General features: G+C 36.2%; 1 protein-coding gene across 8 annotated transcripts in view; it reads left to right on the plus strand.

The window, feature by feature from the left end:
• FUT9 (fucosyltransferase 9) overlaps positions 1-24042 on the plus strand; it is a 187875-nt gene that overhangs the window by 122148 nt on the left and 41685 nt on the right. The window contains exon 4 of one of the 8 annotated variants that reach the window (XR_008480753.2): positions 13468-13555. The exons of the other annotated variants lie outside the window; for them this stretch is intronic. The gene's annotated coding sequence lies outside the window, so the exon portion shown is untranslated. Of the gene's footprint in view, positions 1-13467; positions 13556-24042 lie in introns of those variants that run through there. 8 annotated transcript variants of the gene reach the window in all.

Below are 24042 nucleotides of genomic sequence, written 5' to 3' on the forward strand. Positions count from 1 at the left end.
AGCTGCACAATCTCAGCTCACTGCAACCTCCATCTCCCAGGTTCTAGCAATTCTCCTGCCTCAGCCTTCCAGTAGCTGGGACTACAGGCATATGCCACCATGCCCAGCTAATTTTTGTATTTTTAATAGGGGCTGGGTTTCACCATGTTGGTCAGTATCATCTTGATCTCTTGACCTCGTGATCTGCCAGCTTTGGTCTCCCAAAGTGCTGGGATTACAGGCAGTGAAAAGATATTTTAATATGCAGTGTCAGGAATAAGACCAACAGCTTACACACTGGAATGTTTTACTGGTGAATATTGCTAAGAAACTGTACAATTCTTCTAAAGCCTAACAATTTCAGAGGTTGAACAGGGTACAGGAATGTGGCAAAGAAAATCAATCCCATTTAAATTTTTAGTCCTAAGGCAAGTTTCTAGCTCCCTAATTCATCAGTATAGCTGCTTCTTATATTAACAAGTAGTAAGGGATAACTAAAGATAAGATTAATCTCCTATCTTGAGAAGTACTCAATTTTATTCCCTTTGGCTATAAATGGAAAAATAAATGAGGCACATTCCAGTTATGAATACTCCTCCTTGCCAGCAGAGGTCTGGACTATGTTAATGTCAGTTCTACAATAGTAATCAGAGAGACCAAGCTGGTCCATCTTACCAAAAGTGAACAAGAGGCCAAATACCAGGAGATCTATAAAGGAAGAAATGATCAGACTCAGGACAGACTTGGATGAAATGCTATTTAATAGTTCATTGTTAATTAAGATACCATAACTAAGTGAATCTGATCCTATATCAAAGGCTGTATTTTCACTCTCTTTTGTGTATGTCCCACCCTTACCTGAGAAGTTCATTTTTTTTTTCTGTGTGCAAGTCTATTATGAGGTCAGTATTACAGGTTGTTAACAAAAATTTCAGAGAGAAATAGCAAACAGAAGGATCATGATACATTATTTTGTTTATGCATTCTCAAAAATTTCTTTAAAATACACATACTATGTATAGGGAGTAGTATTTACATATAAACAGTTTTTGACACTATATTTTATGCCAATAAAGGTTTCTTTTTTTTTTAACCCAAGAAAGGGCATAGCTATAGGGAAGATATATATAGGATTATCAATATTTTGTCACTATTATAAAATAAAGTGATAGCAATATATAATTTTCAAAACTATTTTTACATAGATTATATCATGTTATCTTCACAAAAGCCTGTGGTTTTGATAAGGTAAATATTTTGTCTACATTTTAGAAAGAAAATTAGAATTTTAGTGAACTTTAGAGTTGCTGTGGTCTGAATGTTTGTGCCCCTCCCAAAATTCCTATGTTGAAAACCTAATCATCAACTCGATGGAATTAGGTAGAAGAAGTAATTAGGTCAGGAGGGCAGAACCCTCATTAATGGTATTAGTACCCTTATGAAAGAAGCCCTAAAGAGCTGCCTCACCCTTTTCTGCTATGTGAGAACACAGTGAGAAGATGGCCCTCACCAGATACCTAACGTGTTGGCACCATGATCTTGGACTTCTCTGCTTCCAAAATGATGACACATAAATTTTTGTTGTACATAAGCCACTCAGTTGATGGTGTTTGTTACACAGACCAAAAGAACTAAGACACGAGTTTTTCCCTAAGTGTAACTCATCAATGTCATGGCAAGAGATGAAGCCAAGACCATTTCAACTCCCAAGAATGTGTTCTTATCTACTATCTCTTTCAGACCAAATTCATGTGATTGCATGACCTTGGACGTGGACTTGGACGAGTTACTTAACCTCTTTATACCTTAGTTCTCTACCTGGAAAATGCTAATACAAACACCATTGGCCTTGTAAGTTTTGTGATAAGGATGAAATAACATAAGAAATCAGGAGTTTGATCATACATGAATGCTATTCCTGCATGAATCATGAATCGCACATAAATGCTATGTGTGTTATTTCTTCTGTGCAGTAGGAGGAAAACAATATTGACAAGTTGAGGATTCCTTCACAGGCATTCATTTCATACGCATTCATTGAGTGTACGTATGCCAGGCACTGTGCTAGGTTCTAGAAAAACCAGAGGTTAAACATACCTCCTTGCCTTAAGTGGTTTCTGGCCCAAGGAAGGCAAGTGTTCATACAAATTAATATTTGCCAAAAGCATTTCAATCACTGAGTAAGGAACAGCGGTGTAGGACTCAAGCAGAGTGGTGGTCAGGAAAGGTCTAGAGGTTTAGAAACTATTTCCTAGAATGTGCATTCCAGATAGGGAGGAATATGAGCAGAGGCAATGACTGGAATGAAACTTAGTGTGCTTAGGAAACTATAAGCCTTTCAGTATGGCTAAAGAGTAAGGATGATAAGAACCCAGACAGGAACTAACAGTTAAATAAGGAGGTAGTTTCTTAACACAGGTAGTTCAGATGGTTCCTTCCTTCATGCTTTCCTTTCTTTCATCTCCTCATCTTACTTTTTTTTTTTTTTTTTGAGAAGGAATCTTGCTCTGTCATTCAGGCTAGAGCACAGTGGTATGATCTTGGCTCACTGGAATCTCTGCCTCACTAATTCAAACAATTCTTCTGCCTCAGCCTCCTGAGTAATTGGTACTACAGGCGTGCACCACCACACCCAACTAATTTTTGAATTTTCAGTAGAGACGAGGTTTCACCATGTTGGCCAGGATTGTCGTGATCTCTTGACCTCGTGATCCACCCACCTCGGCCTCCCAAAATACTTGGATTACAGGCACGAACCACCGCGTCCGGCCTCCTCCTCTTTCTTTATCCTTCTCCCCTTTCCTACCATTCCCTCCCTTTTGTCCTTTCCTTCTTCTTGTTTTTAATATACCCTTTCTCCATATCTCAACTCGCAATTCTCAGAAATACCACATCCTCAATACGTATGTGTTAGGTACAGGTACAGGGCCATTTGCAACTGTTTACTACCAGTATTTGTCCAATAAGATTATTTTAAAATATAATAATATAAAATCATTGGCTGGATTGAAATTTTAGGTAAGATGGCCTAGTCACTGTCTTTGCACAAACGTAAGTGGGAATGTACTACCCCGTAAGATGCTAACAGAGGACAGAGAGATGTCCATTTAAATAATTTAAGCAGATCACCCTTGCTTTTTCCATATCACTCAGCTGCTTTTAATTTTTGCCACTTGAAAATAAGTAACTCTGGTCGGGTACTTAGAGAGCCCCAACTCAGCAAGTGAAGAGATGAGTCTTCCCAGATAAAACAGTGAATTGTACCCCTTAATTCCTGTGCTCTTCCTCTCCAAACTGGGCCTCCCGTTTACCCTGCTCTTGTTCAGTACTCTCTCCTGGATATTTTTTCTTGACATGAAGCCTTCAGCTGCACACACACATATACATAGAGTAATGCAAACTTTATTATAGCATCTGTGACTCCTGCTTTTGTGGGAAGTTAGTTTCTAAATCTTCTTTCTTCCTTAGTGATTTTTTTTTTTTGCAATTAGTTGAACGAATGATGGCATTTGTTTGCAGCTTCCAGTGCTGCCCATAAGGAACAGCAGTTATTCATTTAGGGAAATTGCTTGATCAATGCTATGCAGGGCTATTATATCTTTTTTCTGCTTATAGGAGAAAAGAGTGATATTCCAGATTGAAACAACTGGAAAAACAGATTGCTAAATTAGAAGTGAAGATATAATTAGATTCACCATCCAATAATTGGGTAGAATTGAAAGCATTTAAGTCTGTACATAATCAAATATTGCCTGGAAATGCTACAGCATCCTCATTTTATGCTAAACAGATTTTTATGGAAGGGCAATAAAGGAGGAAATCTGCTTGCTAATTTGATTAAAAACACTATGGATCTCTGTGATTTCAGCTATTAAGATTCCAAATGGGAGGAGGTTAATTATAAAAGAAAATAAGAATTGATTTCATATTTAGGACCTATTATTAAACACCGCCTATTTTAAGTGGAATGATTCATAACAATTAAAGATGCACTTTAATAATTACTCTCAGAAAAGAACAGATATATTCCTAGTTCCACTTTAAAGTAAAAAAAAGAAAAACTAAAGAAAAAACAACAGTGTATCATCAGTATTTATGAGGAGAGAGAAGGTATTTTATTAACCATATAAGTCCATTTTACTGACAAGAAAACAAATTGCAAGAATTTTACTTGCCAAAAACTATCCTGAAACATAGATATGTAGTAATAATTTAAGAACTGTATCCATTCTCTATACTATTTAATTTCTTTATTATATCATAGCTATTAGTGGATACATCCTTTTGTCTTATTTATCCATCCATTGAACAGACATTTACTGAGCAGCTACTATGTAGCGGTCACTGTTTCAGGCACAGAGGATACAGCAGAGAATGAAGGAGTCAAAATTTCCTACTATCAAGAATCTTGCATTGTGTTTCAAAAGAGACAATGCAAAAGACAAATAAGTACAATGCATGGTATGTTGGATGGTAATTAATGCTAAAAAAGATAAATATGAAATGGAAGAGTGAGTTTTTTAGGGATGGTGGTCAAAGAAGGCTTCACTATGGTAACTTGAGTGAAGATTTGAATAAAGTGAAGGAACCGACCTTGCTGATACCTTAAGAAAGCTTCCAGACAGATGTGCAAAGGCCCTGAGACAGGATTGTGCATGGCTTGTTGGGGCAACAGTAAGAAATGGTGTTGACAGAGTACATCTAGGCAAGGGCTGGGAGGAAGGCCCTCACAAGTTGTAGGTCACAAGGTCACAGTAAGGATTTGGACTTCTATTTTAATTGCTTTATTTCATTACATCATTTTTTTTTTTTAGCCACAATCTTACTCTGTCACCCAGGCTGGCATGTAGTGGCATGACCACTGCTCACTGCAGCCTCAACCTCCCAGGCTCAAGTGATCCTCCCACCTCAGCCTCCCAAGTAGCTGGGACTACAGGCACATGCCACCAGCTCCACTAATTATTTGTAGAGATGGTCTTATTAGGTTGCCAGCGCTAGTCTCAAACTCCTGGGCTCAAGGGACCGCACCTAAACCTCCCAGAGTGTTGGAATTGTAGGCATGAGCTACCATACCTGGCCAGATTTTGACTCCAAAGTGAGATGGAAAGGACTGGTAGAATTGAATGGAAGAGATGTGATCTACCTTATTTTATCAGACGTGAGCTTCTCAACTGCAGAGGCTGCTTTTGGCCATGCAGCTTTGTACAAGTCCCTAAGTGATATCCTGTCACTCTACTAGGTTGTGGATAGCTCAAGAACCTTTGTATCTACTTTATAATTTGGTACACATTGAATACTGGAATGTATTTATTAATGATGCTAGTTATCTTTTAAACACAAAATTTTAAATATGGGTCTAATTTAAACATAAAAATAAACAGTTTGCAAACTACACAATTTAAACACAAAATTTAAAATATGGGTCTAATTTAAACATTAAAAAAATTGCAAACTACAAGGAAAATATGAGGGGTTATATGTTTATAGTCCAGGGTAAAGGCCTGTACTTTCTAAGAATTGAGTAATTTGGTAAGATTTAAAAAAAAAAAAGCCCTCTTTATTTATTATGCATATGGCAAATGTTCTTTGCTTTTCATTTTTAGAACTACATTTAAAGAGAAATAAATTAACTCTAGAGTGGCACTTTGTCACAGAAGAAAGCCAAAGGGATATCTCTAAATTTCTAGTTTATGTACCTTCTCATTCTTTCCCATATCACCACAAAATAGTATTACTACTTGTTGGAAGTTTTCTTTTATTGCAAAATGGTAAAATGGAGTTTAAATTTATTTCAAAGGGTGCATCCAGGAGCCAGCTAAATATACTCATGGATCTGCTCAAGCCAAGGTTTTATTGCTGGTAATTGACAAGCCCAATTGTACAACACCAAATCTGGAACTGAAAATTCCCTGTCTTTGAATAGCTGTAATTTAATCAAGCTTGTTTTAGCTTCTTTATTATTTCATAATGAAATATAAAATACCTTACACACAGATGCTTCTCTTCCAGAAATTAAATAGAAAGAAAAGAATTAACAGGCCAAAGAGTAACAAAAACTGTGCAAACACAATTACCTTCTCACATACAAGATAAAGCAATTCTCCCCTTTTTTCATCGAATTTTAGAATAGCATGATCTTTTCTCTGCACCTGTCCATTTTTTTTTTTTTTTTTGAGATAGAGTCTCCCTCTGTTGCCCAGGCTGGAGTGCAGTGGCATGATCTTGGCCCACTGCAACCTTTGTCTTCCTGGTTTAAGGGATTCTCCTACCTCAGATTCCTGAGTACCTGGGATTACAGGCATGCCCCATGACAACTGGCTAATTTTTGCATTTTTAGTGGACAGGGCAGTTTCATCATGTTGGCCAGGCTGGTCTCAAACTCCTGACTTTAGGTGATCTGCCCACCTTGCAGTCCGAAAGTCCTGGGATTACAGGCGTGAGCCACTGTGCACAGTTCCAGATTTGTATTATCCTCATGTTTTTGTTAAGGCAAAAGATAAAGATGAGCAACTGTGGAAAATAAAAATACTAAAGCTATGTGTTTTCTGAAAAACTTAAGCTTCAGAAGCCTATAACTGTAATTATTAAACCCAAAGAAAGAAGTAAATCTTCATATATCTAGAAGCAATGTGAACATTTGCTACTAGTGGGATCTAGAGGGAAGATTTCTTAACTCTTTATCCTTTGCATGCTAATTGAATGAAGACCCCAGGGTTTTTTTTCAAACAATCTCATACACAGTGCTAAAGCATCACTTGATCATGGCCAGCCATGATGGATTCAGGCTTGCATAAATAATCTGTAGGAGTTCTTTGAAGATATCGCAGTCACACTAGATAAAAGATGCTCTGGGAGTACGATATAGTTAATATTTCAGGGTGAAAAAGTGTGTTTGATATGGTGCTATATCAGAGATAAAGGTAAAAGAACCTTTAAGAGGCAAAAGAACTGAACATGGGATAAAGAGCACCAAAGAGAAAATTAGTTTTAGAAACACTGCAAAGCAAAGACTTTAAAAGCAACATTTATGTTAGGAAGAAAAGAAGTGTTGAAACTGGGCAGCCCGTGTGCAATTAATTGAAGTCCAGTCCTTCATTAAAAACCCTATCTAACACAGCAAATATCTCACAAAGCTGATGGCAACTAAAAATCTTTCCAACTGTTTAGTGCAATAGACTTATCACTAAGCTAGGAATGTAAAAATCTAAGTTCTAGTTGATTAAATGATCTCATATAATTACCACTCAGGGTCTCAGATTCTAACTTAGAAAATAGGAAATTGGATCTGGAAAGATTGCAAAGTCCCTTCTATCTCCACAACGATTTGATTTTAACAGCTCCATGAAGCTCTGGGGAATTTAATCATCAAGCAAGTATCCCATTAAGGTGGATAATTAAAATGAGTGAGTACACTGTAGTGCATCAAAACAGATTCAGATTGCTGGCTTTTTCAAATTTACAATTTTGCTTTCAGTTAAAAACTACGTGGTATAATCAGTCGAACTGTGGAAATGTGTTCTGAAGACTATTTATTCCTGAGTTCTTGATACTTTCATTGACCCTATCAAACCCTTAAATAATCCAAAGTCTGGAGTGGCCCTGGAGAAGCTCAAGTTGTAAAAGTTTTGTACCGCCTGAGGTTTATATTACTCCAGATAGTATATATTTTGTAAAAGGGTTGAAAAGACCATAATTTTTTAAGTGACCACTCATATAGTAGTGTAAACACATGAAAATTTAAACAAATGAGTTGTTGCTATTCTGAGTCTGTACATGTACACAAATTCCAGCAAAATGTTCTCTAACTAGTTTTATATGACTCTGACTTAAACTATGGGCTGTAAGATTTTGAACTACTTGAAGCCAGGCATGGTAGCTCATGCCTATAATTCCAGTACTTTGGGAGGTTGAAGCAGGTGGATTACCTGAGGTGAGGAGTTTGAGACAAGTTTGGACAATATGGTGAAATGTTATCTCTAACTAAAAATACAAAAATCATCTGGGTGTGGTGGCATGTGCCTGTAATCCCAGCTACTTGGGAGGCTGAAGCAGAAGAATCACTTGAACCTGGGAAGCGGAGGTTTCAGTAAGCTGTGAGCTGAGATCATGCCACTGCACCAGCTGAATGAAAATGATAGACTGCCTTTATCCATGCAATTTTGTTAAATTAAATTCAATTCTTCTATCGCCAGAGTGCATTTTTAATGAGGAACATAATTATTAATTTAGATGACATGTAACCAAGTTTAAGACAGACAAAAAAATGTCTGTATTAGAAACACAATGAAACATTTTGGGGATAAAATGAAAATATTAACTTAAAATGTATTCCTCCATCCCTTTTAGCCCAAAGGAGTGAATAATTTTAAACCCTGAAACAAATGTTTTCTCAGGATACCCTTCTAAAGAAGTACTGTAATTTCACTAACTCATAGAACTCCCATTGCCTTAGATCAGGTGTGTGCGTATTATCAACATCAAAAAACTCACTTATTTGTCATTGTCAGCAGAACTGAGAATAAGCCTTATTGAAACATGAACATTGTGAAAAAAAATATATCTTGTGCTCCATCATAAGAATTTCTTTGCCTAAATTCTAAAAAATTGCTTTATTTCTAATTATTGTGGACACATAATAGTTGTACCTAAATGCACATGTGATGTTTGGATACAGTATATAATCTGTAATGATCAAATCAGGGTAATTGAGGTATCCATCACTTTAAGCTTTTATCATTTTTTGTGTTAGGAATGTTTCAATTCCACTCTTATAGTTATTTTGAAATATACAATAAGTTATTGTTAGCTATAGTCACCCTATTGTGCCACCGAACACTAGATTTTACTTTATCTAACTGTATTTTTGTACTCATTAATCCTCCTTTACTTATCCCTCTTCTCCATTACCCTTCCCAGCCTGTGGCAACCATCACTTTATTCTCTATGAATTTGTAATAATTATATTTCTAGAGCAAAAGATAAACTCTGCCTACTTGGGTCTTGATTCTCTTAGGAGGGATAAGTCGTGTCCAAGAATACAATACAACAAGAGAAAATGGTGTCAGTAGTATGATGTTATATACTATACTTTCATGCTATACTAAATGGTGTCAGTTTCAGATAAAATGACCTTAGAATTCAGAAGAAGGAAGTTACTCCAGCTGGAGCAATTAGGAATCAGGAAAGTCATTGTAAGCAAAGTGGCATTTTTGATAGACCTTGACGTTAAAATATGGAAATTAGTAGGGAGGGTGATGAATCCAGCATTCCAAGGAAAAAGCAATGGGAGAAGGAGGTGTGAGGCACCAATTGAAAAGAGGACTTGATCTTCCTGAGTCTCTAGTATATGAAAGAGAACAATGGGCTGTGAGGTGGTAGATGGTGCAAAGCTTTGAATGTCTGACGGGCACTTTAATCATCAGGCTTGGACCAGGCATAAAGGGTTTTAAGAAGGAGAATGACAGAACCAGAATTGTGCTTTTGGAGATTTATTCTGGCAGCAGTGTGTAGGATGGATTGAAGGAGGTGATGCCAGCTCATGCTCAACAATTCCTTAAAGTGGAGAAAAGGCACAGCCGCAGTAGAGACTAACCCACGTGCCACTGAAAATTGCCCTGTGTTTCACCTGCAGCACCAATTTGAAGACTCTCTGCCTCTTTCCAGAATACCATGGATCTGTGAACAGTTAAAATCTATCATATGAGCTATGTGGAGCTAACCTGACAGGGATAATTATAATAAAAGATATATATCATTCCCTAGGACTAGGGGTAAGGGCGATATAACACTCTAACACTCCTACTTTGTTCCCGTTTTAGCTTTTGAAGTTTTATAATAGTAAGTTACTTAATTTGTCTTGAGATTTGAGCTGTACCACTGATATAAGCTTTCTAATTATCTTTATCAACTTGGCTACAGAAAGGAAAAGTGTGATTTCACAATTTAGATTTGCAGATAGCAAATAGAATGCTAATTGACATTTTGGAAATATGATTTTCAAACTTAGCAGAGTGGGTAACAGCAAGAAAAATGTTTCAACCTGAAATCATTTGGAAAGCTAAAATAGATGTTAAATTTAAACTGGAAGGGAAAGTGAGGAGAATCCTGCTTGAGGCTTTAATGCTTTGATTAAACTTGATAGTGGGTTATCTTTAGGTTAACTTCTACTTCAATATGAGCTTCATTCCATGGGCAGGCCATTGTAATTATGTATAATAGAATTTTTTTCCAAAATACATTACAATGTCTGAAGGAGATAATCACTTTTTAACATAGAGAAAAGAAAATCTGTCAAAGAGAATGAAGAAATCCTACTTGCCTTTCTTGTCTGTACCGCCTGAAGTGAAATGAAATTGTTTTTCTGTTATCAGGCCAAGTGCAGACATACTTTAAGAGACCAGCCTTCCTTAAAGATTTTATCAGGTAAAGACATCAGTTCTGCCTTCCTCCTTGCTTCAGGGCACTACAAATGGCTTCAGAGCACATCTTTATGCTAGTTCAATGGGAGGAATCATTGTGCAAAGTTTTGCAGAATAAAACTCCCCTAAATTCTCAAGAGACCAGTTACACAAAGCTGTGAGCTGAATTTTGTTATATTCAGATTCACTATCTGTGTCTCTCATGAGCTTTGCATTTCAGCCAGGATATTTTGAACCTAAGGAATATTTTACCCTTTCTCTTTCTCCAGGAAGCAACAATTCAGTATAAAAGGAGTTATATAATGAAGACACAACTGTGAGCTTTGAAACTATTTTTAATTGCCAGAGCCTACTTCTTACCATAAAATGATTTGTAAAGCATCATAATTTGGGATAGAAAACAATGGCAATCTTGAAGAAGTTCCAGCAAGGATATCAGAGAGATAAAGTAGAGAAGCATTCAAAAAGGGATCAGAGGACACATCTATGCCCAGGTCCACTTGATTCCAGAGCTTATAGAAAAAAACTTAGAGATATATTTAGTGCCATTGAAACAGTTCCCATCTTTACATAGGGAGAGATTAGCATTATATTTTGAGATACCATAGAGAAGGAGCCTGTCTTTTAATGTCCAGTGCTACTCAGGATTCTGTCTTTGGTCATAGGCTCATCTAATGGGTCATCTCTTACCTGTCATAGTTTTACTTATTACACACTGTACATGCTTGTGAGATCCAAGTCTAAAAATTCAGCCCAGACCTAATCCCTGAGGTTCAGATTTGAAGATTTGTGTAATGACCTACATTTATATGTGGGTATCCCTCCCACAGGCATCTGGCACCCATCCTGTCTTCTAGAGTGCCCTGTCCTCTCTCATAGAACTCCTTGTATTGAGTTCTAAGTGCTTGGCACTGCCTATCTCTTCCACTGAACCAAAAGCACTGGGAAGGTCAGGGTGATGTCTGTTTTGTTCATAAATAAAAGCCTTGCTCCTGGTACATAGCAATTGTTCAATAGGTATTTTCTGAATAAAATGGATTATTGGAATGAGGCTTGAAAAATTCTGGATAATTATAATTTTATAAAATGTCCTTTTTGCACAATCCTCTCTCCAGCCACTGCTATTTAAGATGAAGGGACTCCATTAGGACTTACTTAAGTGCCTGCCTACTTAGGGTCACAGCTCACTGATTTGCTATGTAGTCATTTTGGACTATGATTTGTTGTATGACTTGGCCTATGACTATTCTGCCAAGTACAAATAATTTAAAATTATCGACCATTCAGTTGATAAAGTTGTAAATAGATAATGATTGCCCTCCAGAAGAAAGTTGCTAAAAATGCATATGTATTCAAAACAATACCTGAGAAGCATAATATAAAAAGTGTTTGCAGTCCCACAACACAGTTCAATGAAAGCTGAGCTTTGCCTCACAGAGAATAGGCAAATTGAATCTGGAAACCTTGGAAAACTATAAAAATCTAATCAGGAACTGTCCTAAATGAACTCCGATTGCTTAGGTATGATAGAGGAGCCAGTAATTATGCCCATCAGTAAAAGGAATGAAGTGCCTTTTAAAAAAGCCCTTCCATTTCTCCTGTTTAATACATAAATATAAAATTGGGGTACTTACAAAAAGTATTTAGTCGTCATGGGTAGTGAGCAAGATAAATGTTTGAGGATCCAAATATGGTAAAGAAATACATATAAACAATTTTGGAAGAGCATCAAAAGTTAAAAAGCATATCAGACCGTCTGGGACTTGATTCACTTTAACTTATCTGGATGTGCTCCGTGCCCTCCCTCAGCCAGCTGCTTCATTTTTCCCTGCTCTCTTTTCCTTAAAATCACAAAAGGACGTTTGGCATTAAGGGTTGCTGTGAACTAATTTATATTGGGTGATAGTAGAAAAGCTGACATTTCTTCTAAGTGTGCGGGATTCCCTATGAGTAGACAGTGTGAGAAAATGCTATAAATACTTCTCAGATCTCTTCCCAAGTATGAAATTGAGAAATGCCCTGAAAAGTCAGAGTTAGACTGAATTTAGCTAAGAAAATACAAATCCTATGATTTCTGCTACAAAGGTATCTGCATCAATATAATGACCATTAAATCTCAGATCTTTACAAAGGTCTTCACTCAGGCAAGACAAAAACAGTAATTTGTTAAATAAGACTATGGGAAATGCTACCAACCTCCTGAGGTCTCTCATTTATCACTTTGTCTTGATTCTCACTTCTCCAATTTCCTTATAGTTTTCAATTACGAATGCTAGGATCACTGCTGTCATTTTAAAAATGGAATGTCTTTATTTCTTTATACCATTTGCATTTTAATTTCCTGCCCCTTTCAGAGACATTTCTTTTGCTAAGTAATGGCCAGCAGCCAATCTCAATCTGAAGAGGAAATGATTAAAATCTTAATTCTCCTGGAGGGGGATCTACTATATTTATCTTTTGTTTCTGGATTTGATCATCAGACTGTATATTTCTGCCACATTAACCTCATTTTAGCAGGAGTTTTCAATGTGAGTGAGGGAAAAAAAGTAGAAGAGATGCTTTCAATCCAGTGGTTAATCTGTTTGAAATAACCTTTGCCTTCACAAAATAGGTAGTGGTAGTTTATATCACTCATTAAATCAGAGCTCAAGACATGTTTTATAGTATCAAATTAATAATATTCATTGTGCTTCTAAAAGTTGTATATTAGCAAAAGTGAAAGAAATACATGAGCACAGAGTAGCAAAATCATTTTCACAAATGGTGATCCTCTGTTAATGTTGAGTTTTTAGTTATTTAGTTGTCTAGCCAACTTATCTGGTCAAATTTTATTTTTTAAAAATACTATTTTTCTTAAATTCTAAGAGTAATATAAAAGCAATCAAACAGTATTTAGTTACATAACACATTAGTTGAAAATTATAAGCTATAAAAGTAGACATATTTTTGGTCGTATGACACAGAATGTACTTCTTAAGCTCTCTAAAGGAAAACACATTTATTAATTTAAGAGTTCAGAGATTGATGGACATTGGGTATAATCTGGTCAAATCACTCTATTTTTTTACAGTTCTATTGGCTCTTTTTTTATTCCATGGAAAGCTTCATTCTGTGACTTAACTTTTCCTATGCCTACAAACAGTGATTGCATTTGTAAGTATCACATCTTCCTATAATATTCTCCAATTATAAACAGAATGTCTTAGATTAAGTAAAAAGATAATTACCTTTTTTCCCAATAGTCAAAAGTTTTTGGCTTTATCTCGTTTGAAGCAAAGTATTTCACGTATATACTTCTGAACCAATCAGTGTAGCTGACAGCTCCTGTATGCAGATTGGAAGACAGGCATAGGCAGTGGATGAGGTCCCATGGGCTGGAACCAGCAGCAAGCACTGGTCCTTCAAAGTACTTGCTGCTGTACAATAGGAGAGGGGTAGAGCATATGTCAAGGAGGCAATGACAGTCCCTGCAGTTACCCAAACTTCACATTTCCGTTGGCTCTTAAATCACAAAAGCATTCTCTCTAGCGTACAGAAAAATGACTCCCAATCAGCAAAGATTCTCGCAATTCCACAGCAGTTAAGGTTTATTTCCCTGTGATGCCTGTCTTTATTTAAATGCTCTTAGCAAGCTTCAAAGCAATTTTAAAAACTGATTCTGCCGCGCGCGGTGGCTCATGCCTATAATCCCAGCACTTTAGGAGGCCGAGGCGGGTGGATCACGAGGTCAAGAGATGGAGACGGGTCAACAAGGTGAAACCCCGTCTCTACTAAAAATAGAAAAAATTAGCTGGGCATGGTGGTGCACGCCTGTAGTCCCAGCTCTTTGGGAGGCTGAGGCAGGAGAATTGCTTGAACCCAGAAGAAGGAGGTTGTGGTGAGCTGAGATCGTGCCATTGCACTCCAGTCTGGGTAACAACAGCGAAACTCCATCTCAAAAATAAATAAATAAATAAATAAATAAAATCTGATTCTTTGAAATCCAGAGAGTTACTAATTGGGAGTTAGAAAGGGGGTAAAAAACTCAGTGTCAAATGATTTATTGTAAAAGGTCTTTTTTATCTGTTTGGGAAGGAAGAGAGTGTTATTGTCTGAAATGTGTTGTCAAATTCACATCAAAGTCCCAATCTCCAGTACATTTTTGGAGATAAGGTCGTTAAAGAGATGATTAGATTAAAAGGCCTCTCGTGTTTGGCCCCAATCTAAAATGGCTGGTGTCCCTTTAAGAAAAGCAAGAGCTACCAGAGATGAGAGCACAGGAAGGAATGACCAAGTGAAGAGGCAGAGAGAGGGCAGCCACGTGCAAGCCAAGAAAGAGTTTCAGCAGGACCCAATCCTCATGACCCCTTGATCTCAGACTTCCAGCCTCTAGAACTGTGAGGAAATAAATTTCTTCTGCTTAATCTACCCAGTTTGTGGTATTTTGTTATGAATCCCTAGCAAACTAATACACAACGTAGTTTGTTTGCTTTTTGTATCAATAAATATCTGATTGCTGAAACAATTTCTAGTATCATTTCTTAACATATATTTGTTAGGTGCACTCTATTTTTGGTCTAGGACTTTCTCCTGTAACTGGTAAACTGGTATATATATATATATATATATATATATATATATATATATGATACTGCTGGTACTTGTTGAGGTTGATGCATTTCTCTTCACCAGTGAAGTCTAATGCTACAGGAAAGTTTTCAAATTTCACACTGGTCCAGGACTGGTAATTTTTTTTCCAAGTGGCGAATACTTTGAGGAGGAGAGCTGTGAGCCAGTGCAATTAACACCATGGTCACTTTCTAATTTTCTTGTTGGTGTTTATGAACACAACGTTTCCCCTTGGAGCCTTGGGGTGATTTCTGGTGATGCAGGATTTTATGTCCTTAGCTCAGCTAGGTCCAGGTTCTTGTCTAACAACCAGGAAAAATCAGGCATGAGGACACTCGAAGAGTGAGTGGAGTAGAATTTATTAAGTGAAAAGAAAAACTCTCATCAAAAAGGGAGGTCCTGAAAGCAGGTTTCCAGTTGCCCTTCATAGCTGAGTACAAGAGCTTTTATAAGCTGATGGAGCTGGTTCTTTGATTGTATAAGGCACGAATTCCAGGTGGATCCATTCCATCCCCCCCTGTATGCATGTGGACCCTTAATCTTCTGCAGGCATGTTTAGGCTGTACCCTATGCAAGTTCTCTTATCTGCTCAAAATATCTGGTGTAGGCACTTGTGGGGCAGGTTGGGTGTTCTCCAGGGACCCTTCCCTTACTGTCTGCCTAAAGCACGCTGGCTAACTCCTTTAACCGGTTTTGAAGATTTTGTTGTTGTTTCTCTAAGCACTATCTCTTTTCATTTTATTTTATTATAAATCCAGTTCTTATAATGTCTAAATGAAATATCTCGTTTTTATTGTGTGCTGAGGTTTGGAACTCAAATGTACAAATTATGGCTGCCTACATATAAAGAACAGAAGTATGTTGCCATTAAATAAAATAATGGGCAGACAATGTTAGTTTGAAATGTTCTTTTTCCCCTCTGTTCCTATTAAATTTGGGTTGGTTCTTTGTTAGAGGAAAGAGAAAGAAAGAAAGTGCAATGCTATTGCCCAGAAACTTATCCCCAAAGGAATTGAGTTAACTGTACCTAGTCCAAGAGAAAGACATTAAATTATGACTGGCTAAAAAGGCTAACCAAGATGTGTGTGTTTACTAGGATTTCTTCTTATATTCTTTGTGTCTATATAATATGATCAGTATCTTCACTTTCATTTTCTCTTTAATTGTGAGACGGGTGTGACAGTTCTGCCCAGGATATCTCAGAGCCTGTTACCAAAGTCACTAAAAACATCACAAAGGAGGACCTTGAGCTCCTCAGAATATGTTAAATAAGTATTCAATGAGGTAAACTGTAAAGATTCTGAGTCTTTTCATAATCTTTTATTATTTTGGTGAGCTAGCTTTTGTGCTTTTCCTTTGAAAGAGAACGCCTGATAAAATGACTTGAAAAATGTACACTGAGTCAGAGTGAACAATACTCCTGGATTTGCAAGTGTTTATTTTAATTATAAAGAAAGTCCCAGTTTATAATTTATTCTAGACAAATAATGACATTTAAAGGCAACCATGGTTTTAATAGTTCTCTGAATCAAGCAAAAACAATTTAGGAAAATTTAAACATTTAAACCTCAGAAATGCCAAAGAAGACTCTAAAGCTAATTCAGTTAATGATTTCAAAATCTTATTTGATCTCTTTATATACACATTTTATAAAACAGGAATAAAAACACCCCTCAACAGAAGCTACTCAGTCCAGCAATTACAATTTGAATCAATATCATATTAATAAACCGCAACACTGCCTTGCATTTTTTTATCTGTTGCTTCAAAAATCACTTGTCTTCAAATCTACTGTCTTTTCTTTAGAGACAGTCTCATTCCAGAAACACAGAAATTTTTGCTTAATGATATGATGCAAATAAAAAGAATACATTTATAAAATATAATTTATCTAGCTATTTTTTTCTCTAACTCTAAAATTTTATCTGTGAATATCAATTATATTATCCAGTCTTTTACAATCACTAATAGAACAAGCATTATTAGAAAAGATGATTAGATAAGGCCTCAACTATGATGATTTTTAATTAGCACTTTTGTAATATGATTTGCTGAAGAAAATATGATTAGTGGTTACTATAATTTTTACAATGTCATTTATCTGAGCTTGACTTTTGTGTCATTTTTGTAAATAAACACATAAATGAATAAAGGGACACACTCTCAAAGATTCCATTTCTTATATGTACTTTTTTAAAGCAAGGTGGTGGTTTAATGATCTTTAACTCATCTTGACATCATAATGGACAAACAGTGGAGAAAGATTTTCCCCACTATGTAGGTGTATGATATTAAAGCAATAAACACTATGCAATGTAAGTTAAATTATCTATAATATATATGATGTGAGTGTGTGTGTGCGTGTGCGCGTGTGTGTGTGCATGTGGATGCACTTCCTGAGACTAGCAATTCCTTTTTCAGGAGCATTTTATGAAATATCAAATATTAATCTATCTGAATTTATGATCTGACAAGGGGAATTATTAACTTCTCTTAGATGGAAACCGCTTTGCAACAGGGCAAAACAAATTGGTCCCTAATTTCTAATCACTCCTTCAGTAATTCTAGGGACAGACACTCATTAATCAGTTCTCAGATAAGAAACGTGCTCTGTTCTTTTAATGATCAAGTATTCTGGGGAGACTTAAAGAATCTCCAATCATCTCTTCCACTTCCATAGTATTAGAGTTGTTGCTTCATCACCCAAATTACCCATAACTTTCCTCTATACCATTAATGACTAAAATTTAAGCTCTCGTTTCTTTTTCCCGAATCAACCGCCTAGGCTTGCATCTTCAGAACTTTAACATAATTTGTTAAATTTATTTATAGGAAATTGCTCATAGATTATCTGCTGCATCCCCATTGTTGTCCTCTGAATGGTGATATACTATTAAGTTGAGCCAAAGAAAAAAATAATTGAAAGCATCTTTTCTCTAGAACTTCCCTCCAAAAATGAAAGAATTAAATAAGACATGATAAATTAGAACATAAATTATTAAGATGGATTCTACAAGACTAAATGTACTGGTAAACTTCTATGTCTGTAAAATGATTTTAAAAATTTTTTAAAGTGTAATTTGTAGAAACATCTCCCAAAATAAGCTTTCAGAGCCAGGCTAATTACACTGACTAAATCTTTTTGACTTGTTTTTTTTTTCTCATATAAAGTCTGCCTATGGTGCTTCAAAGCCCTCTTTATTCTTTAAACTGTTTCTGCTGGAGTCAGGATCCAGGTTCCATTCATTTTTCTCCCATTTTAGTCCTTAGCATGGTATCTAGTAACTGTTAAACATGACTGAATGAATCAAGCATTACAATTTCCTATATGAGTCTTATATAGACAAGATTCCAAAAACATTTATTATTTTAGCAGTGGAGGTAATAAATTATTGTGATAAACTGCATCCGTGATCCATGCATTATCAGTGATAAAGTTAACCATGTCAAATTTTAATTATGGCCACAGCTACTTTCTGCTATTCTACTTTATATTCATTGATTATACCTTTAATATTATTTTTCATTAGCTTAAATTTATATTACCAAAGAAACAAGAAATTAATTAGGCTAACAGATAAAATCAGGGGATAGGAGAATTTTCAGGACACTTATTAGTTAGATTAAAATAAAATGTTTTGTACTTTTACCTACAGACATTTTCATTGAGCTTTAAAACATACTGCCATTCCCTGTGTTTTCAAATAAGAAGATGGCTCAAAGCCACACATGGCATGCACACCACTGATTTAATTTTTGGCACACTGAATTCAAACTAGGAATTCTGAAATCTGTGTCAATGATGGAATTGTGGCTTTGATGAAGAGTCTGGGGAAAGAATGGGGAGGAAACTGTGAGTAAAGTTCTCCATTGCCCAATCTTTCAGCACCTAATAACTTGTGCTGATGAAAAATACCAGTCATGCTGTTTGAGTTTGCAGAATAAATAGCTTTAATTTCCATTACTAACTGAGCTTCCATTTGAATAACGAAGACTTGGTTTACTGGACTGGTTTACTTGGAATACTTACCCTGGCCAATCCAGTGAAATAATTGGTAAGTGTAGTTAGAATAATATGTATGAAAGTTTTTTAAAAAGTAAATGCTATAAACAATCAAGGCATTATTTATTAAATTGTTAGATGCAATGTAAAAAATTTATCCAACTTGATGATTCACTAAATTTTTCCAAATCAGTCAAACAATGTACAAAAGAGGAGCTAATAATAGATACTGATAGCTTTTACAAATTCTCTGTCATAGATAACTAGCTCTTATCTATGGAAATAGGCTTTGGTTATAACATGAGAAAATGAAAATGCACATCTATCCATAAATGCATTTTGATTGAAAATATAATCTTTTTACAAAGCGAAATTGTCACATTTGGAATTTTCTATTGCTTATTATTTACTTGAAGTAGTAGAAATAATAATGAGAAGGTGCTAACAATTGAGAGAAAGAGAGTATGGGTGACAGAAAGAATGAAAGACAGTATCCATTTTTAAACTATGATTATGAAAAGGTGAATTGTAATTACTGGTTAACCTCCATCTACTTTCATAGGGTCAATTAGGAGGGGTTATATTCCTCAATAGAGGAAAATCTGAATTCATTCTGCAACACCAGAGTAGAAATAGTAATTGGCATAAGACCAAGCTCAGGGAAAAGCTTTATAGCTAGAAATTTACTATCATCTGAATGTTTATGTCTGCCCCAAATTTATGTCAAAACCTAATCCCAAATGTGATGATATTAAGAGGTGAGCCCTTTGGTGGGTGATTAAATCATGAGTACAGAGCTCTCCTGGATAGGATAAGTACCCTTATAAAAGAATCGAGGAATATCATTGGCTTCTTCCACCACAAGTGGACACAGCTAGAAGACATCTTCTATGAAGAACAGGTGCTCCCCAGACACCAAATCTCTCAGCACCTTAATCTTGGAATTCCCAGCCTTCAGAGCTGTGAGAAATAAATATTTGTTGTTGATAAGCCACCCAGTTTATGATATGTTGTTGTAACAGCTTGAATGGATTAAGAAACATAGATACAGCAAATAAATATAGATATAGGTAGATATAGATAGATAGGTAACCAGGTTTATTTTGACATCTTTTGAAGAATATAAATAGTTTCAGATTTAGAGGTGGCTGCCTGAATTTGGATGTGAATATCTACAGACCACACAAATATTTATGGGATCTAGAATACAATTTCACACCTTTATCCTCTGAGTTTATATTTTCTGTTCAATAAAAGCTGTATTATACATTATGTAGATTTTTAAATCAGTACATATAACTTCTTCATTACTAATATGTGAATGCCGGCTATCCCCCAAAAAAATACACCTACCTCATTCTGCCTTTTACCATGAGAAGTGAAGGAGTGACAATCACCATTCCAAAAATTTATGCTAGTGGATTTTGACTTCTTTCCTCTGTAAACTGAAAATAAAATTCTAAGCCCCCCTACAACTATCTAAAGGGACTCGCTCCTCTCAGCCAGGGTATTCCACAGTTAACCTGAAAAATTGGTTCAGACCATGGCAGGATGGTAGAGGGTGGGGAATGCCTCATTATCTCCTCCTCTGTTTTGGAATTCAGGAAAACTGGCCAGTGTTTAATGTAAACATAGAACATAACTATGATAAGAAACATTTACATGCTATTCTCTCTTAATCCTGCTACCTGGAGGTTTCATCTGCATGATAAAACTTTGGTCTCCACAACCTCTTATTATAACTCAGAAATTTCTTTCTATTGATAATAACTCTTTCAACCAATTGCCAATCAAAGAAGTTTTTATTCTATCTACAATCTGGAAGCCACCTACCTAGCCTTGAGTTGTCCCCTTTCAGGACCAAACCAATGTATATCTTGAGTGTATTTGACTGATGTCTCATGTCTCCCTAAAATGTATACACCAACCTGTGTCCCATCTACCTTGGGTACATATTTGCAGGAACTCCCAAGGTTGTGTCATGGGTGCATCTTTACCTTGACAAAGCAAACTTTCTAATTTTTTTAAAATGAGCATAAGTTTTTTTTAAATTATAAATTCTGGGGTACATATGCAGATCATGCAGGTTTGCTACATAGGTATACATGTGCCATGGTGGTGGTTTGCTTTATCCATTGCCCCATCATCTACATTAGGTATTTCTCCTAATGCTGTCCCTCCCCAATTCCCCCAAACCCTGTGCTTGCTCCCCAGCCCCTTACTCCCCAATAGGCCCCAGTGTGTGATGTGCCCCTCCCTGTGTCCATGTGTTCTCATTGTTCCTGAGTTCTGTCTCAGATACTTTTGGATTCACAACTCAAAACACTGCTCCAAATACAGTCTACTCTTAAGCCCATCAAATGAGTTTTTAATTTCAGACAATATATTCTCACTTCTAGAATATTCATTTGCTTCTTTTTCATCTGTTCCAATTCTTAAAATTCTGCATCTTTTCTTCCAATTTGTCCACTTTCTTAGTCATAAAAATCACAATTTTATGACTAAGTGACATCCTAAGAGATCAAAAGATTCTCCAGACTTTTCATACTTGACTTTAGACAAAATCCCAGGTACAAGCAATATTTAAAGATTGTACCTTTAATGTCCTAAATTTTTATATGCTATCTGAATAACGAATTGCATTTCTTATTAAATCTCTGTAATAGCACATATATTATCAGAAACATCCAGATCCACAGCCCAGACAATGATGAGATACAGCAATATAGTGAAATATCACAAAGTACTAGCATTACTTCCTTGGGGCAAGTTCATCATGGAAGCAGCCAAAGAGTGGCCTTGTCAAACTAAAATAAGAGCATTTTAATGACAGAATCTTTTACTGAGGGGCAATTCCAGTTAGAAAGCAGTATCTTTATCTTTCAAACAATTTACTTGTATTTACCACACTTCAGATAAAATATGGCAAAAATCCAGAATGATAAAATGTTTCCAGTCAAATGTTTTCTTTGATGACAAACAGTATTAGCATGTTAAAAGTCAACTAATCCTGCTTAAACTAATAGCAATTGATTCACAGATCTTTGCTAAGGTAGAATGTTTAAATCTTTTTTTTTTTTTTTTTTTTTCCTAGACTAGGGTCTTTGGCGTTATACTGCTGTTCATGGATTTTGTGTTCAGAAACGAGTTTTGTGTAATAAGCTTTAATATAATTCTGTGGTATCATTATTTGGTAATGGTTTCTTAGCGGGTACATTCAGCACACTGTGGAAAGTCTCAATGTAAAATACAAGAGCTATCAAGATCCACTGGAATAGTCTCATGGTTAGTCAATGTTATTTGTTAATTAAAACTTTTGGCAAAAGTTGTGACAGTATATCAAAGATGAGGGTGCTTTTTGATCTGTTCACTGGGGAAAAAAGCCAGCGCCCCTGAATTGCTAGAGAGTCCACTGGATTTTCCTATGTGGACATTGAGGCAAGTCAAGTTACAGAATGTACTTTGTACATTTCACCAAATATTTTCAGGATCCTTTAGGTATGGTATAATGTTGTGTCTAAGATTCTGTCATTCCTCTGAAGATGCCTGCTGGGGTTGCCCAGACAATTTGCTCTACTGCAAAACTTTTCAAGTTTTCTCATGTCTCCTTCCACCTCTTTTCTTCAGTATGCCTGCTTCTCATTCTTTCCTGTAGTTGTACCTGTTAGGAAAAGCTAAATGCCTCAATTCCTTTACTCTTTCCTGCTCCTTATCTCTTATGATCCCATTCTCTCTTGTTCCTTCTCACTGACGGTCTTGGCATTTTAGTAAGAACCAGTCACTCTTTTAGGGGAAAATTTCCCACTGATGTCACATGAATAGTATCTGGGTCATCCATTCTTTTACATTTCTGGATTATATAAATAATCACATAGAGAGAGAGGGCTATTTTTCACAGCCCTAAACCTTCTCTTCTCTGATTCTAGTGCTCTTCTGGATATGTGAAATTATCTAGAAGACACAATCCATATATTTGAGCCACTACCACACATAAACTTATGGTTTGAACATGAAGAATGCATATAAAAATCTGTGCATAGGCCGGGTGCGGTGGCTCAAGCCTGTAATCCCAGCACTTTGGGAGGCTGAGGCGGGTGGATCACGAGCTCAAGAGATCGAGACCATCCTGGTCAACATGGTGAAACCCCGTCTCTACTAAAAATACAAAAAATTAGCTGGGCATGGTGGCGCGTGCCTGTAATCCCAGCTACTCAGGAGGCTGAGGCAGGAGAATTGCCTGAACCCAGGAGGCGGAGGTTACAGTGAGCCGAGATCGCGCCATTGCACTCCAGCCTGGGTAACAAGAGCCAAACTCCGTCTCAAAAAAAAAAAAAAAATCTGTGCATAATCTGCTACAGACCCAGTCATAGCTGGTGTTTGGTGGAAGGTGTGTTTAGGAGCTTGGAGAATGACTGCCCTAAGAAGTAAAAATGAATTGCTTCTCTTGTAGCTTCTGGAGGATACCAATACCATCCACACTGTTTTTATCTCCTGTCTCCAGATATGATCCAAGGATATTTAGCAATAGCTAGTGCTAATAATCAAAGACAAAAGATATTAGGAGTAGACATTTCAATCAAACTCTGGAGAATATTTTTGTTTATTCTGATGATCTAGTATAATGTTTTTGAAACTTTAATATGCATACAAATTAACTGGATGTTTTGCTAAAGATGAAAATTCTGATTCAGAGTAAGTCTGGGGTGTGACCTGAGATTCTGGATTTCTAACATGCTCAAAAGGAAAACAATGCTGATGGTCCAAAGACCATACATTGAATTGCAAGAGAGTAGGGTCAATATAGACGCCATTAGCCACACATGGCGATTTATGGTGCTATTCAAGTCAACAGTATTTTACTGATTTTCTGCCTGCTTGATCTATCAATTATTGAAACAAAAGTGTTGAAGTCTCCAACTATAAACATGGATTTGTCTATTTCTTTCTGCAATTCTATCAGTTATTATCTCATGTGTTTTGATACTAATTTAATGTTAGGCATACACATATTAAGGATTGTTATTTCACTTCTTG

The sequence above is a fragment of the Callithrix jacchus genome, chromosome 4, assembly GCF_049354715.1.
Source record: "Callithrix jacchus isolate 240 chromosome 4, calJac240_pri, whole genome shotgun sequence".
In the NCBI taxonomy this organism is placed as follows: domain Eukaryota; kingdom Metazoa; phylum Chordata; class Mammalia; order Primates; family Cebidae; genus Callithrix; species Callithrix jacchus.